The 17,378-nt window shown below is 42.0% G+C and overlaps 1 pseudogene; it reads left to right on the top strand.

Annotated features, from left to right (window-relative positions):
* The window catches only part of LOC129838563 (conserved oligomeric Golgi complex subunit 5-like), a 102,084-nt pseudogene that overhangs the window by 31,699 nt on the left and 53,007 nt on the right, over nt 1-17,378 (top strand).

The following is a 17,378-nucleotide window of genomic DNA, read 5'->3' as shown; positions in this document are numbered from 1 at the left end:
ATCTAAGCCAAAAGCCATCTTTTTTATGTTTTATTTTTTATTTTTACTTTGTACTTTCTTTGTGTTCCTCAATAAAAACAAAGTATAATAACAACTAAAAAGATCTGACAGTTACAGCGCACATCCTACGTTCATCAGATTAGTTACATTGACGTCATCTTTGAATTAGACCATTTTCAAGTACGAAACCCATTTTTCCCCAGTATTACTGACCTCTCTCCTCTTGAGTTCTTAAAGCAAAGGTCATACGCTCCATGTGGTATTTCTTCTACAATGTCTATCCATTGTGTCACTGTGGGAGGGTCTTTTTGTAGCCATTTTTTTGTGATAGCTGTTTTACTGGCTGCCAGTAGGACCTTCAAGAGGTACTTTTCTCTAGTGTTAAAGTTATCAGGTATTTCACCCAAGTACAAAGAAATTAATGCTTGTTCTATGTCAAATCCCATTTTTCCAATGTTAGATCTTATTTCTCCCCAGTAAGTTTCGATTGCAGGGCAACCAAAAGATATGGGAGTGATCCACCCTTGATAGCCCGCATACTCTCCAACAAGGGTGTAGGGAGCCAGTCTGTTTGGATTTCATTTGAGGTGTTCTGAAGAACCATATAACATTCTTCCAACAGAATTCTCTCCGTGACCTTGAGTTGGTGGCGCTTAGTTGAGTCTCAAGTACAGTGGGGCAAAAAAAGTATTTAGCCTGCCACCAATTGTGCAAGTTCTCCCACTTAAAAAGATGAGAGAGGCCTGTAATTTTCATCATAGGTACACTTCAACTATGACAGACAAAATGAGAAAAAAAATCAGAAAATCACATTGTAGGATTTTTTATGAATTTATTTGCAAATTATGGTGGAAAATAAGTATTTGGTCAATAACAAAAGTTTATCTCAATACTTTGTTATATACCCTTTGTTGGCAATGATAGAGGTCAAACGTTTTCTGTAAGTCTTCACAAGGTTTTCACACACTGTTGCTGGTATTTTGGCCCATTCCTCCATGCAGATCTCCTCTAGAGCAGTGATGTTTTGGGGCTGTTGCTGGGCAACATGGAATTTCAACTCCCTCCAAAGATTTTCTATGGGGTTGAGATCTGGAGACTGGCTAGGCCACTCCAGGACCTTGAAATGCTTCTTACGAAGCCACTCCTTCGTTGCCCGGGTGGTGTGTTTGGGATCATTGTCATGCTGAAAGACCCAGCCACGTTTCATATTCAATGCCCTTGCTGATGGAAGGAGGTTTTCACTCAAAATCTCACGATACATGGCCCCATTCATTCTTTCCTTTACACGGATCAGTCGTCCTGGTCCCTTTGCAGAAAAACAGCCCCAAAGCATGATGTTTCCACCGCCATGCTTCACAGTAGGTATGGTGTTCTTTGGATGCAACTCAGCATTCTTTGTCCTCCAAACACAACGAGTTGAGTTTTTACCAAAAAGTTATATTTTGGTTTCATCTGACCATATGATATTCTCCCAATCTTCTTCTGGATCATCCAAATGCTCTCTAGCAAACTTCAGACGGGCCTGGACATGTACTGGCTTAAGCAGAGGGACACGTCTGGCACTGCAGGATTTGAGTCCCTGGCGGCGTAGTGTGTTACTGATGGTAGGCTTTGTTACTTTGGTCCCAGCTCTCTGCAGGTCATTCATTAGGTCCCCCGTGTGGTTCTGGGATTTTTGCTCACCGTTCTTGTGATCATTTTGACCCCACGGCGTGAGATCTTGCGTGGAGCCCCAGATCGAGGGAGATTATCAATGGTCTTGTATGTCTTCCATTTCCTAATAATTGCTCCCATAGTTGATTTCTTCAAACCAAGCTGCTTACCTTTTGCAGATTCAGTCTTCCCAGTCTGGTGCAGGTCTACAATTTTGTTTCTGGTGTCCTTTGACAGCTCTTTGGTCTTGGCCATAGTGGAGTTTGGAGTGTGATTGTTTGAGGTTGTGGACAGGTGTCTTTTATACTGATAACAAGTTCAAACAGGTGCCATTAATACAGGTAACGAGTGGAGGACAGAGGAGCCTCTTAAAGAAGAAGTTACAGGTCTGTGAGAGCCATAAATCTTGCTTGTTTGTAGGTGACCAAATACTTATTTTCCACCATAATTTGCAAATTAATTAATTAAAAATCCTACAATGTGATTTTCTGGATTTTTTTTTCTCATTTTGTCTGTCATAGTTGAAGTGTACCTATGATGAAAATTACAGGCCTCTCTCATCTTTTTAAGTGGGAGAACTTGCACAATTGGTGGCTGACTAAATATTTTGCCCCACTGTATGTGTAACCATGTTTCATCAGTTAATTCAATGTTAAGTTCCTCTTCCCATTTCTGTTTAATATAGTTTGTAGAATGTTTCTTTGAGGATTGAATACCCAAGTAGAGATTTGAAATCGTTTTTTTGTTACTCCCCAAGTTGTATGCGTTAGTGAATACTTGGATAAATTTTGGAGGTGCTCGAGGGTCAATCACTTTTTTCTCCCTTAAGAAATAGTGTCGAACTTGTAGGTATCTGTAAAAATCTTGTTTATCCAAGCCATGTTTTACACTTAGGTCCTGGAAGTTATCTAAGTCCCCATTTCCTTATAATTGTACTGAATGATGTGATGCCTTTCTGCGTCCATTGTTTAAATCTGCTGTCCTGAGTTGCAGGGATGAAGCTGAGGTCAAACTCAGCGGTTTGACCTCTCTGTCTAAGTGATTTTGCTTAACTACCTTAAACCATGTCTTCAGAGAGAAAATAATCCACTGATTTTGTCTATTGTATATTTATTTTACCATGTCCTTATTTCCCAAAACTGACTGTATGGGTATCTCTGTCAAAGTAGTCTTGGATTCGTATTCTGAATTGCACCAACACACCAGAGGTCTCAATTGGGCTGACACATAATAATCTTTTAGGTTTGGTAAGGCCATACCCCCACAGTTTTTTGGTAATTGTAATGTTGTATATCTAGTTCTTGGTCTCTTACTGTTCCAGATAAACCTTGATATCCATTTATCCCATTCCCTAAACTGTTTAGGTGGGATTTCTATGGGCAGTGATTGGAACAAATACAATAACCTCGGCAGGATGTTCATTTTGATTGTTTCAATTCTACTACTAAGATCTAAGGGAAGTGAGTTCCACCTGTCTAGGTCAACATATATTTTCTTGTTGATGTGATCGTTATTCATGTCATAAAGTTTGGGTGTATCTTTTGGTAGGTATACTCCAAGATATTTAATGGATGAAGAGGTCCAGGTGAAGTTATACCTACTCTTCAGCTCTTCCTGTGGGCTAGAATTATATACTAGGGCTTGGGTCTTGTGTACGTTAAGCACATAGCCTGAATATGTTCCAAATGTTTGTAGAACATCCATCAATCTAGGTCCACTTGAGCCTGGGTCTTTAAGGAGTAACAGAACGTCATCAGCATAGATGCATATCTTATGTTCACTGCCTCTTATTGTCTAAAAGATGTCCTGTCTTATTGTCTGTGCTAATGGCTTGATGTACAAGGAGAAGAGCGTGGGTGAAAGATTACAGCCTTGTCTTGCCCCTCTCTCTAATTTTATTGTTCGTGACAAATGTCCATTTATCTTTATTCGAGAGGTCGGACACGAATACAGTGTTTTGATGCACTGTATCACTTCTTTGTTGAAACTAAATCTTTCCATAACTTGGAATAGATAATCCCATCCCACTGAATCAAATGCCTTTTCTGCATCTAGACTGATTAATGTAGCACTTGTATAGCACTTCGTCTGGCTGTTATTGATGCATATAGTTTATAATCCGTGTTAAGAATTGCAATAGGTCTATAGGAACTGCATTCCCTCTTATCTTTACACTCTTTTGGGATTACAGATACTATGGCTTCTCTCCACGATGGTGGAAGACTCCCCTCCCGCAGAGTCCAGTTAAAACAGGCCTGAAGTATAGGTGTTAGTTGTTCTCTGAATGCTTTGAACCATTTTGAAGGGAAGCCATCAGTGCCTGGAGATTTCTTTGCTTTTAGATGAGATATTGCATTGTTCATTTCTTCAGTAGTTATTTCTGAAGTAGGTCTATCATTTTGCTCTGTGCCAAATCGAGGGGAGATCAAGGGAGTTCAAAAAATGCTCTCTTGTCTGTGCATTTGCCTTCTCTGGTTGCTTGTACAGATTTGTGTAATATGATTCAAATGCATTCTGTATCTCATCCAATTTGCATGTAATCTTCTTTGTTTTGGGCTCTTTTATTTTGAAAATTGAATTCTGTGCTTGTTGTTTCCTGAGTCTCCATGCTAGTAATTCTGTTGCCTTTTGAGCCTGCTTCATAATATCATTGTTTCAGGAACCTGAGCTTTTTCTCTACTTCTTCACTATAAATCTGGTCAATTTCCTGTTTTACCTTTCGAATCTCTCGTAATATACGAGGGTATTTGTAATGACTAAATCGTTCTAAGTTTCTTAATGTTTCCTGTAATTTCAGCAGATTCTGTGCTTTAATCTTTTTCTTGAGAGATGATGTGGCTATGATCTTTCCTCTAATAACTGCCTTAGCTGCATCCCACAATGTAGCAGGAGATACATCCCCGTTATCGTTATTCTCCAGATAGACGTTCATTTCTGTCTTTATTGATTCCTTGAATGCTGGATCATTCCGCATGCTTGTATTACGCCTCCATAGAGTATTTCTTGGTTTGCAATCAAGGTGTAGAGTAAGGTAAACTATGATCTGATCCTACAATCCTTAAGCCTGTGTCGATCTGCGTTGTACATGAAAATGTATGGCTGAGTAAACAGTATATTCCCTATCTGACGTGTGGATGTCACGCCATACATCAAGCAGTCCTAGATCCTGCAGTATCCTATTCATCTTTTTAGCAACTAGGCTAATTTTCCTATTTTGATTTGTGCTGTCCAATTTTGAGTTTCAAATCATGTTAAAATCCCTTCCACACATAAGAGTGCCAGAGGTTTCTGTGGCAATTAAATCAAGCACCTTCCTGTATAAGATCAAGTCAGTAACTTCCTTGTTATCCAGTTTACATTTAACAGCTATACATCTAGCCTCCTTGTCTTTTATTTCTGATATAAACTCACAATAAACTGAATTTGGGATCAAGATTGCAACGGCCCTTCTACCCATTTTGTAAGAAGAAAAAAAAGGTATTCCTATATCCCATTTTCTTGAGTTTCTCATGTTCAGGTGTGGATAAGTGAGTTTCCTGCCAGAATAGTATGTCAACTCTCTCCCGTTTCATCTTTGATTTTAGCTTACTTCTCTTGATGGCACTCTCCAGTCCGTTTTACATTGAGACTTATGACCTTAAATTCCCTAATGATGCATCGATATAAAAATTCCCACCTGTGCACCATGTGCACATGAGCCTAAAAATGAACGAAAAATCAAGAACGTTAAAAAATTAAACCAAAGTGGGAAAATCTAAGCCCTTTTTTGACAGACACACAAATGCGCAAACACACACCCCAGCATTACTCCATTCTGAATCATTAAACCTCACTGAGGTCACATCACTGGTAACCACACGCATTACCTTCTGGGCTCTCTGTGATGACCTCATTGACTGACCCTCTGATGACCTCACCCAGTCTGCCTGTTTACTGATGACGGACAGGATTGCAGAGTTCTTATATTATGTTACTCTGTGTTAGTCACAGTGCCTCATGTCCCTTTGACCTCTGAGTGTCTTTTCTCTCCTTCGTTTCATCCCTCTCTTCACCCCCTCACTCATGGCCCCATACTGTGAGAGCTGATTTTAGTGTGTTCTGCGTGTGGTCATCGGAGTTCAGGGGTCATCCGGTAGCAGGCTGAGTGCAACCCACTGCAGCTGACTGGCTGTGTCTCCGTACGTGCATATATTTGGCCAAGTTGAACACAGTTGAAATCTCTTTACTGAAGGACCTGTGAAACAAAATTGTGTATTTCCCTCTTAATAAAACATGGAGATAGTGTGATAATCTGGCGAGATCTGATGCACTAGGCCCCTCTTTAGACCCTGGAGCTGCAGCCTCCTGTCTCTTCCTGTTGTTCACTGTCCCACTGGGAGAGTGTCCAAGCCACCCCTCACACACACACACTTCCTGTTGCTGTGGAGGGAGCATGTGTTGCTGTCTGAGGGGCGTTGGGAAGGCATGGGAAAGGACTGAGTGCCAAGAAACACTGGGGGTGACCTTCAAGCAGCGCGGCGGTCACACGCACACACATACTGTACACACACATATACATACATACATACGTGCTCTGCTGGGCAAAGAAACATTTAAACATCTCTATCTTATTCCTCTTTGTCTATTTCACATCTCTGCTTTGGCAGCAAATTCACACTGATGTTTATGTTAGCAGTCACACACAAACAAGTGTGGAAACGGGTTCTGTGTCGCCCCTGTGTCCAGATATAATGACTACAGAGCTATTTTAGCCCTCCACTCTGAAACTGGTTCTCAGAAACCTGCGTTAAAAAATAACCATTAGGAGAGAGGCTGTGTCCTACTGTCCCCGTCTCTCTCTGCCCTTTCTCTTCCCTAATCCTTGTGTCCCCTTGTGTGTGGATTTTTGGACTTCCCGGCCCAATGACTAACAAACACATTCTCTATCCTCTCGTCCATCTGACAGACAGACAATAGAAGGGAAGCTCTGTGTATGGAACCAATGAGAACTCATGGTACAGTTGCTACAGTCTGTCCAATCACAGGCGGGCAGAGACAACAATGATAATTTGTCTCTAGTTGTTAAACAGTGCACTAGTTTTAACCCTTTCTCTGGTCAACATAAGGAAAAATAGGTTTTTAACTGAGTGAGTATGACACTGTCATAATAATGACTCTGACTGCGCCAGTGTTAGAGCTATTCTCTTCAGCTTTATGTATGCACTTAAAACCGTTTGCTGTGAGTGTCTTTACCAGCCATCCACACTGACATTTACTGGATGCTTTATGGTAACATTGACTCTCTCTAAATGGCTTTCACACCTGTAGTGCTGTAGTAGTAGCCTCCACGTTCACTGTCACGCTGTGGTGTCCTGGATGGCTGCATTTTCTCTGGAAATGTGGACAATCCAATGTCATTTCACGCTAGCTCTGCGGAATTCGCTGTCTTCGCTATTGATGTTACTTGCAGGCTTTCTTCTTTCCCTTTGAAAGTGAAACGAGGAATCATCGTTGCTCCTGCTGCATTGTGTTCTTGTGAAGACCTTTTTAAGAGGTTCACATATTGATGGAGCCAGAGAGCTGAGGTATATATAGCAGAAGTGAATTTAGATAGCCTTCCAATTTGTGCTAAATAAGCTATCCCAAGAAATTGTCTCCCCCCCCTCCCCCTCTCGCTCTCTCTCTTTCTCATTCCTCCCTTCTAATTTAAAAATGGAGGTTCTCAGGACAAGAACAATCTCTCTCTATTTGTCGCCTCCTCCTTATCAGCTGTGAAGTGAATTGCAGGTTTTTGTGAAATTGTTTCAGCATCCTCTCCCCTCCCAGCTAGCGTCCAGTCGGCCATACTGAATCACAGCTAATGTTTCTTATCAGAAGTCCCTTTCTCCCCTTGTAATGGCTAAATTGTGTTTCCAGGGTCACAGTTGGAGTTATTTTCAGTGTATTGCCTCCGTTTCACCGGCTGTGTTGAGAAGTGTCTGCTCAGTGCAGATAAATATGGCCGACGATGAGGCAAGCTGGTTGATGTGGAACCAGTAGCCTCCACTGCCTGTGAGGTAACAGCTGCCCAGAGCAATGGCACACCACAGACCCAGTGTGGAAGCACCACAAGAAGCCAACAACATGCACATCATGGTGCCAGCAGTGCCATGCCAATGCCAAAGAGCCCACTGAGGACCTTGCTAGCCGTCACTACCTGGCCAGTGGCCAAGCTGGAAAGGTTTGAAAAACAGCATTTTCTAACCAGCATTTCTCAACAACAAATTAGAAATCAATTAGCCCCTCAGAAGGGTATGGTTATCTGAGGGGCTACCTGGGCCGGCCGGCCATACCCATACCCTAGGCTCCCATTTAGTTGGGGGGGTTGGGGTACGAAAATGTTTTGCGTGGAAGGTGCCCCCCCTTTCCTGTGGCGGTCCTCATCAGAGCCAGTTTCATCATAGCACTTGATGGTTTTTGCGAATGCACTTGAAGAAACGTTCGAAGTTCTTGAAATTTCCCAGTTTGACTGACCTTCATGTCTTAAAGTAATGATGAACTGTCGTTTCTCTTTGCTTATTGGAGCTGTTCTTGCCATAATATGGACTTGGTCTTTTACCAAATAGGGCTATCTTCTGTATACCAACTCTACCTTGTCGCAACACAAATGATTGGCTCAAACGCATTAAGAAGGAATTCAATTCCACAAATTAACGTTTAACAAGGCACACCTGTTAATTGAAATGCATTCCAAGTGACTACCTCAAGAAGCTGGTTGAGAGAATGCCAAGAGTGTAAAGCTGTCATCAAGGATTTGTTTTACACTTCTTTTTTTTTTGGTTACTGCATGATTCCAGATGTGTTATTTCATAGTTTAGATGTCTTCACTATTATTCTACAATGTAGAAATTAGTAAAAATAAAGAAAAACCCTGGAATGAGTAGGTGTGTCCAAACTTTTGACTGGTACTGTGTATATATATTTACAAAAGAATATATGGGGGATTGGAAGTGATTCAGACAATTACATTGATGGAAGATAGAATCTATCTGCAATATTAAAGCTTATCTATCCCCTAAAAACAAAAGTGTGTGTGTATGCATGTATGTACACTTAGGTTGGAGTCATTAAAACTTGTTTTTCAACCACTCCACAAATTTCTTGTTAACAAACTACAGTTTTGGCAAGTCGGTTAGGACATCTACTTTGTGCATGACACAAGTAATTTTTCCAACAATTGTTTACACACAGTTTATTTCACTTATAATTAACTGTATCACAATTCCAGTGCGTCAGAAGTTTACATACACTAAGTTGACTGTGCCTTTAAACAGCTTGGACAATTCCAGAAAATTATGTCATGGCTTTAGGAGCTTCTGATAGGCTAATTTACATCATTTGAGTCAATTGGAGGTGTACCTGTGGATGTATTTCAAGGCCTACCTTCAAACTCAGTGCCTCTTTGCTTGACATCATGGGAAAATCAAAAGAAATCCGACCTCAGAAAAAAAAAATGTAGACCTCCACAAGTCTGGTTCTTCCTTGGGAGCAATTTCCAAACACCTTAAGGTACCACGTTCATCTGTAAAAACAAAAATACGCAAGTATAAACACCATGGGACCACGCAGCTGTCATACCGCTCAGGAAGATGTGTTCTGTCTCCTAGAGATCCCAGAACAACAGCAAAGGACCGTGTGAAGATGCTGGAGGAAACAGGTACAAAAGTATCTATATTCACAGTAAAATGAGTCCTATATCGACATAACCTGAAAGGCCACTCAGCAAGGAAACCAGCCAGACTACGGTTTGCCACTGCACATGTGGACAAAGATAGGACTTTTTGGAGAAATGTCCTCTAGTCTGATGAAACAAAAATAGAACTGTTTGGCCATAATGACCATCGTTATGTTGGAGGAAAAAGGGCGAGGCTTGCAAGCCAAAGAACTCCAAACCAACCGTGAAGCACGAGTGTGGCAGCATCATGTTGTGGGGGTGCTTTGCTGCAGGAGGGACTGGTGCACTTCACAAAATAGATGGCATCATGAGAAAGGAAAAATATGTGGATATATTGAAGCAACATCAGTCAGGAAGTTAAAAATTGGTTGCAAATGGGTCTTCCAAATGGACAATGACCCCAAGCATTCTTCCAAAGTTGTGGCAAAATGGCTTAAGGACATCAAAGTCAAGGTATTGGAGTGGCCATCACAAGCCCTGACCTCAATCCTCTAGAAAATGTGTGGGCAAAACTGAAAAAGCGTGTGTGAGCAAGGAGGCCTTACAAACCTGACTCAGGTACACCAGCTCTGTCAGGAGGAATGAGCCAAAATTCACCCAACGTATTGTGGAAGGCTACCCAAAGCGTTTGACCGGAGTTGAACAATTTAAAGGCAATGCTACCAAATACTAATTGAGTGTATGTAAACATTTTACCCACTGGGAATGTGATGAAAGAAATAAAAGCTGAAATAAATCATTCTCTTTACTTTTATGCTGACATGTCACATTTTTAAAATAAAGTGGTGATCCTAACTGACCTAAAACATGGAATTTGTACTTGGATTAAATGTCAGGAATTGTGAAAAACTGAAATGTAAATGTATTTGGCTAAGGTGTATGTAAACTTCCAACTTCAACTGTATATACATACATATACACACACATAAATATACAGTACCAGTCAAAAGTTTGGACACACCTACTCATTCAAGGGTTTTTCTTTTTTTTTATTACTATAAACTTTTGACTGGTACTGTACATAAATATGAAAACATAATACACATATCTTTTTAAAATATATGTTCCTTTATTATTTTCTACTAACACCCCCCCCCCCCCCCCCCCCTAATTGGAGTAAACTCATGAACAACAACACTTAGACTCCTACTTCCAGCTTATACATACTATATACATTTTACGGACACAATCTATATTTTGTTTGTTTTTAGTCCTGTCCTGCTTCTACCCTCAACCTCTCCCACCTATTTCTAAAGTCCATCCAGTTTAATATCTATTTGCCATATATTTTTAGTTGTGTTGTTTCACAAAAGTTCTTAATGTGTATACATTTTATGGACTCAGTATATTTTACATGAGTTATCTTGTTGTTATTGATCCCATCCTTCAGCTTCATTCAACCCCTCCCATCTACCTCTTAACACCATCCATATTGGATTCATATTTGCCATGTATTTTTCAACAGTGCTGTGATGTTTCACAAAAAATCTGAATCTTTCTATTCTCATAGTTTCTACAGATTGTAAAATGTTTTGTTGTTGCTAAAAGTATTTTTATATTATTGATCAATTGACTATGACTTTTCAGATCACCCAGTAGCTCTATCTGCAGAGTTAGCTCCAGGTAAATGTTGCAATTCTCTAGCCATTCCTGGACCTGTGACCAAAAACAAACTGCATATGGACAGTACCAAAATATATGACTCTGTTGGTAAGTTAGTCTACCCAGCTAATTGAGTGACTGACATAACAAGATGGAAATATGTGTATTCTACTATTCTAACGCTCGACAGTAAGTTGAAACCCCGACTTAGTTCCCCCCCCAAAATATAATAATATATACAGATTATTTTTGGGGTGGTCGACCGCCTATGTCGCTTATGCCCAGGGCAGGCCCCACACACACTCCTTGCATGACATACACATACACACACACACACACAGGGCCCAGCATACTATGGATTTGTTTTTTAGTTGTGTCTGTGAGTGGATTGTCTTTGGATTAGATATTCTGCTGTCCAATCTCTTCTCCCTGGCCAGTCTGCTAACTGACTTCTCACCCTGGCGAGCACAGCGCTCAGTGCAGAGCAGGGAGTCTAGACAAACAGACAAATAATTACACCCAAAATAGCTTTTATATCTGCCTGCCTGCTCGCTCCTTTGGATTGCACTGAAATGGTAGCTTAAACTTTCCCCACCTGTGTCGCTGGTTCACATTAACTTTTGTCTCAGGGTTTTGAAAGATACAACTGTATATTGTTTTTAACACAATCGTTTGTAGAAGGGACTGAAGGTGTTTGTGTGAGCCATGGGAAGGTCTTAATGAATGTTACCGAGGGGTTAATTGGATCAACTCATCTGCATAGAACATCTGGCTGACACACACACACACACACACACACACACACACACACACACACACTAATATACACACGCATGTTTAAAAGTCCACATGTACTGCTACTTTTCCTATTGTCTGCAGTTCAAACTGTTTTCGATGTAAACAGCTGTGTGCTTCTTCCTAGTTAGCCTGTCATGTTTTCCCCTTGACTTTCACTCTCCTCTCTCGTCCTCTCTTCTCAAATCAATACTCTAGAAGACTGTATTGTAGGAGGCTGTGGTTTTCTATCGAAATGAAAAATAAATAATGCTGAATGTCATATTGTCAAATGTCGGAGGATGTTTTTCTAGATCTCAGGCAAATGTCTGAAGGTGTACATAAGCATACACACACACACACACACACACACACACACACACACACACACACACACACACACACACACACACACACACACACACACACACACACACACACACCCTCTAACACCCTGTTCTCCTGTCTCTCTCTGCAGACTACCTGTCCCAGGGGGTGGATCTGTCTGGTATCGACGTGATCGAGAACGACGTGCTGCTGATCAGCAGAGCCAGACTGGAGGTGGAGAACCAGGCCAGGAGACTACTGGAGCAGGGCATGGAGATACAGGTAGGGGGGGGGACACAGTCAAATCAAATCAAATTTTATTTGTCACATGCGCCGAATACAACAAGTGTAGACTTTACTGTGAAATGTTTACTTACAAGCCCTTAACCAACAGTGCAGTTCAAGAAGAAGAAAATATTTACCAAGTAGATAAAAATAAAAAGTAAGAATAACAGTAACGAGGCTATATACAGGGGGCACCAGTACCGAGTCAGTGTGCGGGGGTACAGGTTAGTTGAGGTACAGGTTAGTTGAGGTAATCTGTACATGTTGGTTGGGGCGAAGTAACTATACATAGATAGTTAACAGCGAGTAGCAGCAGTGTACAAAAAGGGAGGGGGTGTCAATGTAAATTGTCCGGTGGCGATTGTATTAATTATTCAGCGGTCTTATGGCTTCGGGGTAGAAGCTGTTGAGGAGCCTTTTGGTCCTAGACTTGGCGCTCCGGTATCGCTTGCCGTGCGGTAGCAGAGAAAACAGTCTATAACTTGGGTGACTGGAGTCTCTGACAATTTTATGGGCTTTCCTCTGACACCGCCTATTATATAGGTCCTGGATGGCAGGAAGCTTGGCCCCAGTGTTCTATTGGGCCATTCGCACCACCCTCTGTAGTGCCTTACGGTCAGATTTCGAGCAGTTGCCATACCAGGCAGCGATGCAACCAGTTAGGATGCTCTCGATGGTGCAACTGTAGAACCTTTTGAGGATATGGGGACCCATGCCAAATCTTTTCAGTTTCCCGAGGGGGAAATGTTTTGTTGTGTCCTCTTCACAACCGTCTTTGTATGTTTGTACCATGATAGTTCGTTGGTGATGTGGACACCAAGGAATTTGAATCTCTTGACCCGCTCCACTACAGCCCCATTGATGTTAATGGGGGCCTGTTTAGCCCGCCTTTTCCTGTAGTTCACGATCAGCTCCTTTGTCTTGCTCACATAAGGGAGAGGTTGTTGTTCTGTCACCACACTGCCAGGTCTCTGACCTCCTCCCTATAGTCTGTCTCATCGTTGTCAGTGATCAGGCCTACCACTGTTGTGTCGTCTGCAAACTTAATGATGGTGTTGGAGTCGTGTTTGACCATGCAGTCGAACAGGGAATAAAGGAGGGGACTAAGTGTTAAGGATCAGCGTGGCAGACGTGTTGTTGCCTACTCTTACCACCTGGGGACAGCCCGTCAGAAAGTCCAGGATCCAGTTGCAGAGGGAGGTGTTTAGTCCCAGAGTCCTTAGCTTAGTGATGAGTTTGTGGGCACTATGGTGTTGAACGCTGAGCTGTAGTCAATGAACAGTATTCTTACATAGGTGTTCCTTTTGTCCAGGTAAGGGCAATGTGGAGTGCGATTGAGATTGCGTCATCTGTGGATCTGTTGGGGCGGTATGCGAATTCGAGTGTGTCTAGGTTTCCCGGGATGATGCTGTTGATGTGAGCCATGACCACTCTTTCAATGCACTTCATGGCTACCGACGTGAGTACCACGGGGCGGTAATCATATAGGCAGGTTACCTTCGCTTCCTTGGGCACAAGGACTATGGTGGTCTGCTTGAAACATGTAGGTATTACATGCGGTCAGCGAGAGGTTGAAAATGTTAGTGAAGACACTTGACAGTTGGTCCGCGCATGCTTTGAGTACATGTCCTGGTAATCCGTCTGGCCCAGCGACTTTGAATGTTGACCTGTTTAAAGGTTTTGTTCATATCGGCTACCGAGAGCGTTATCACACACTCATCCAGAACAGCTGGCGCTCTCGTGCATGCTTCAGTGTTGCTTGCCTCGAAGCGAGCATAAAAGCCATTTAGCTCATCTGGTAGGCTTGCGTCACTGGCAGCTCACGCCTGGGTTTCCCTTTGTTGTCCGTAATCGTTTTCAAGCCCTGCCACATCCGGTGAGCGTCAGTGCCGGTGTAATAGGATTCAATCCTAATCCTGTATTGACGCTTTGCTTGTTTGATGGTTCGTCTGAGGGCATAGCGCAATTTCTTTTAAGCTTTTAAGATTAGTCTACAAAGAAAATGCAAAATAGTTTTCACATATTTTTTGCCATTTGGCCAAAACGAGAATTCACTGTAGCCTTAAACAAGCATGCCCAAGATGGGTTTCCGTTGGGTAATATATGACCCGGTGTGGCCCAGCTGACGCTGATTTCCAGTGACGACGCCCACTGAGATGGCTTGGCCTGTAGCACACCTCACTGTGAGGACCAGATGGTCATCACTGATCTACCTCTACCCCCCCCCCCCCCCCTCTCCCACTCTCAATCTCCCCCTCTCTCTCAATCTACCCCTCTCTCTCAATCTACCCCTCTCTCTCTCAATCCCCCCATCTTTCGCTACCCCCTCAATCTCTCTTACCCCTCTTTCTCTTTACCGCTCTTCCTGCTCTCTATACCTCCCCCCTCTATCTCTCTCTTCTCTCTCAAACTTTCTCTCTCTCGATCTCTCTTTCTCTCTTCTCCCTCTTTTGCTCTACCTCCCCCCACCTCTCTCGCTCCCTCTCTCTCAATTTCAATTCAATTAAATTTGCTTTATTGGTATGATGTAACAATGTACATTTTGTCAAAGCTTAGTTTAGATATTTACAATATTAAAATAAATATAATCAATATTGTCAACGGGACAACAGTAACAACAGTAACCAAGGGTCAAAATAACTATTTAACAGTAGCAATATAGAGGACATGTGCAGGTTGGTTGGTCTGTCAGACACTGTCCCTCATCTTATGGCAGGCAGCAATGTAATGCGCTGCCAACCCACAGCTCTCCGCATTCTCCCCCATCAGAGAGGTCTTTGAAACCTTGAATAAGGGTTTAAAATGTATTTTTGACATTTTGTCAGGAAATGCAGCTCTGTCTCAGGTTCTGCTGTGGTGTAGTGGTTTCACACCTTAGAAAAACCTTGACAAAGTACAGGCTCAGTGAGCACAGCCATGCCATTGAAAAGGGTAGACACAGGAAAACCTGACTCCCTGCATAGGAAAGGCTGTGCTCACTGAGCCTGTACTTTGTCAAGGTTTTGATCAGTAACCATGGTCAAATAGTTAGCCACGGTGTACTGTCGAGTTAGGGCCAGATAGCACTGCATTTTGCTTTGTGCTTGTGCTTGTGTTTCTCAATAAGCAATGTCGTTTTGTTTTGACTGTGTTGTAATTTGGTTTATTCTGATTGATTGGATGTTCTGGTCCTGAGGCTTCAGTGTGTTAGTAGAACAGGTTTGTGAACTCAGCCCCAGGACCAGCTGGATGAGGGGACTCTTTTATTTGCTCAGCTCTTGGCATTGCAGGGCTTGGTAATGATATGAGAGGGGGTCACTGTATTTTAGATGTTTCCAAAACTTAATTGCTCTTTTTTGAGTTTTATTATTAGTGCATATTGGCCTAATTCTGCCCTGCATGCATTGTTTGTAGTTTTCCTCTGGACATGTAGGAGAATCTTACATAACTCTGCATGCAGGGTTTCAATGGGGGTGTTTGTCCCATTTTGTGAAATCTTGTTTTTCCAGTGGACCCCACAATTCGCTGCCATGAAGTGCAATTGGTTCAATGACACAATTTTAATATGTATTTCAATTTGAATAATTTTTTTAATGGTGTAGAATGCCCTGTGTGTTTTCTCCCTCAGTTCATTCACTGCATCATTAAGGTGTCCAGTTGAGCTTATTTTTTAAACCTAAGTAATTGTAGTGTGTGTAGTACTCTCTATATTTTGCACCAATTGAGAACTTTGGTTTAATTCCCTGAGATCTGGATCTTCTCTGGAAAATCATTATTTTAGTCTTTTGGGGTTTTACTGCCAGGGCCCAGGTCTGGCAGTACTGCTCTGGCAGGTCCAGGCTCTGCTGTAGGCCATGTGCTGTGGGGGACAGCAGGCATAGGTCATCTGCGAAGAGCAGGCATTTAACCTCTGAATTGTGGAAATGAACACCAGGTGCTGAGGATTTTCTAGAATAGTGGACAATTCGTTGATGTAAATATTGAAGAGTGCAGGGCTCAGATTGCATCCTTGGCGAAGGCCCCGCCCCCTGGTTAAAGAATTCTGTTATTTTCTTTCTCTCGCTCTCTGTCTCTCTCATTCTGTTGGTCAGTGTACAGTTTCAGATTTAAAATCTACTTTTAGAATCACCGAACGGATACTGGAGAGAATGCTTTTTTAATAGAGTTGAATCAATATTAACCTTCTATTAAAAATGTATTCCTGGAAATGTTAGGAGTTCTCCAAGGTTAAGTGTAATTTGTCAGCCCATACCCCAGCGAGCAGGTTGGCTACAGTACTATTAATAAGAATTGATTGGCAGGAAACTCACATTATATTAGACAGGAAGCCTTGAGTTGGAGGCCAGGGTCCACCCCCCGTACGGCTATTGGGGAAACACGCCCTGCAGTCGGTCAAGGCTCTGAATGTAATACATCTCTGATACTGACCCTCACAGCACCGCTCGGCAGCTAAAATAACACTGTCCTCGCCTGGTCTGACCTCATTTGGCCTCAGCCCTGTATTTATATCATACCTGGAACACTGGCGTAACGCAGTTTCTCTGCATTAATGCCAATAATAGTCAGTCCACCCTCAAAACACCCACTCACAAGGGATTGTTTCATTATGCAGTGTACTATCTGCAATTTATGTGCTATTTATATACATTTTATGACAATTACACATCAGCCTAACAATGAACAAGAAAGTAGTAGGCTTGAGGATAAATTCAGCCACTATTGTTGACCTCAGCGGGTTTTGTCTGGCTAGTATACACAAATGTGCTGCAATATTCAAGGTAAATTAATTTAGGCCTAAATCAAAATTAAATTTGGCCTAAATATATTTAAATTTACTCTCTTTACATCTCTTTATACTGAGTATTGCCAACCCAGACAGTCTTTCCTGAGACATTGTGCATTATATGTCCATTGCGCTTCACACAATTTAAACTCATTTTGATGCATGCAAAGATACACCAGAGATCAGGGACTGTTGATATTGCAACCACACAACTCAAACTCTGGTTCACCAGTATGAACGAAAATCACTAACCACTTTTTAGTGGTTAGAGCGTTGGACCAG

This window comes from Salvelinus fontinalis, chromosome 39 (assembly GCF_029448725.1).
Source record: "Salvelinus fontinalis isolate EN_2023a chromosome 39, ASM2944872v1, whole genome shotgun sequence".
Classification (NCBI taxonomy): Eukaryota; Metazoa; Chordata; class Actinopteri; order Salmoniformes; family Salmonidae; genus Salvelinus; species Salvelinus fontinalis.
Note: the sequence above shows the minus strand (reverse complement) of the source record. Positions and strands in the feature narration are given on the sequence as shown.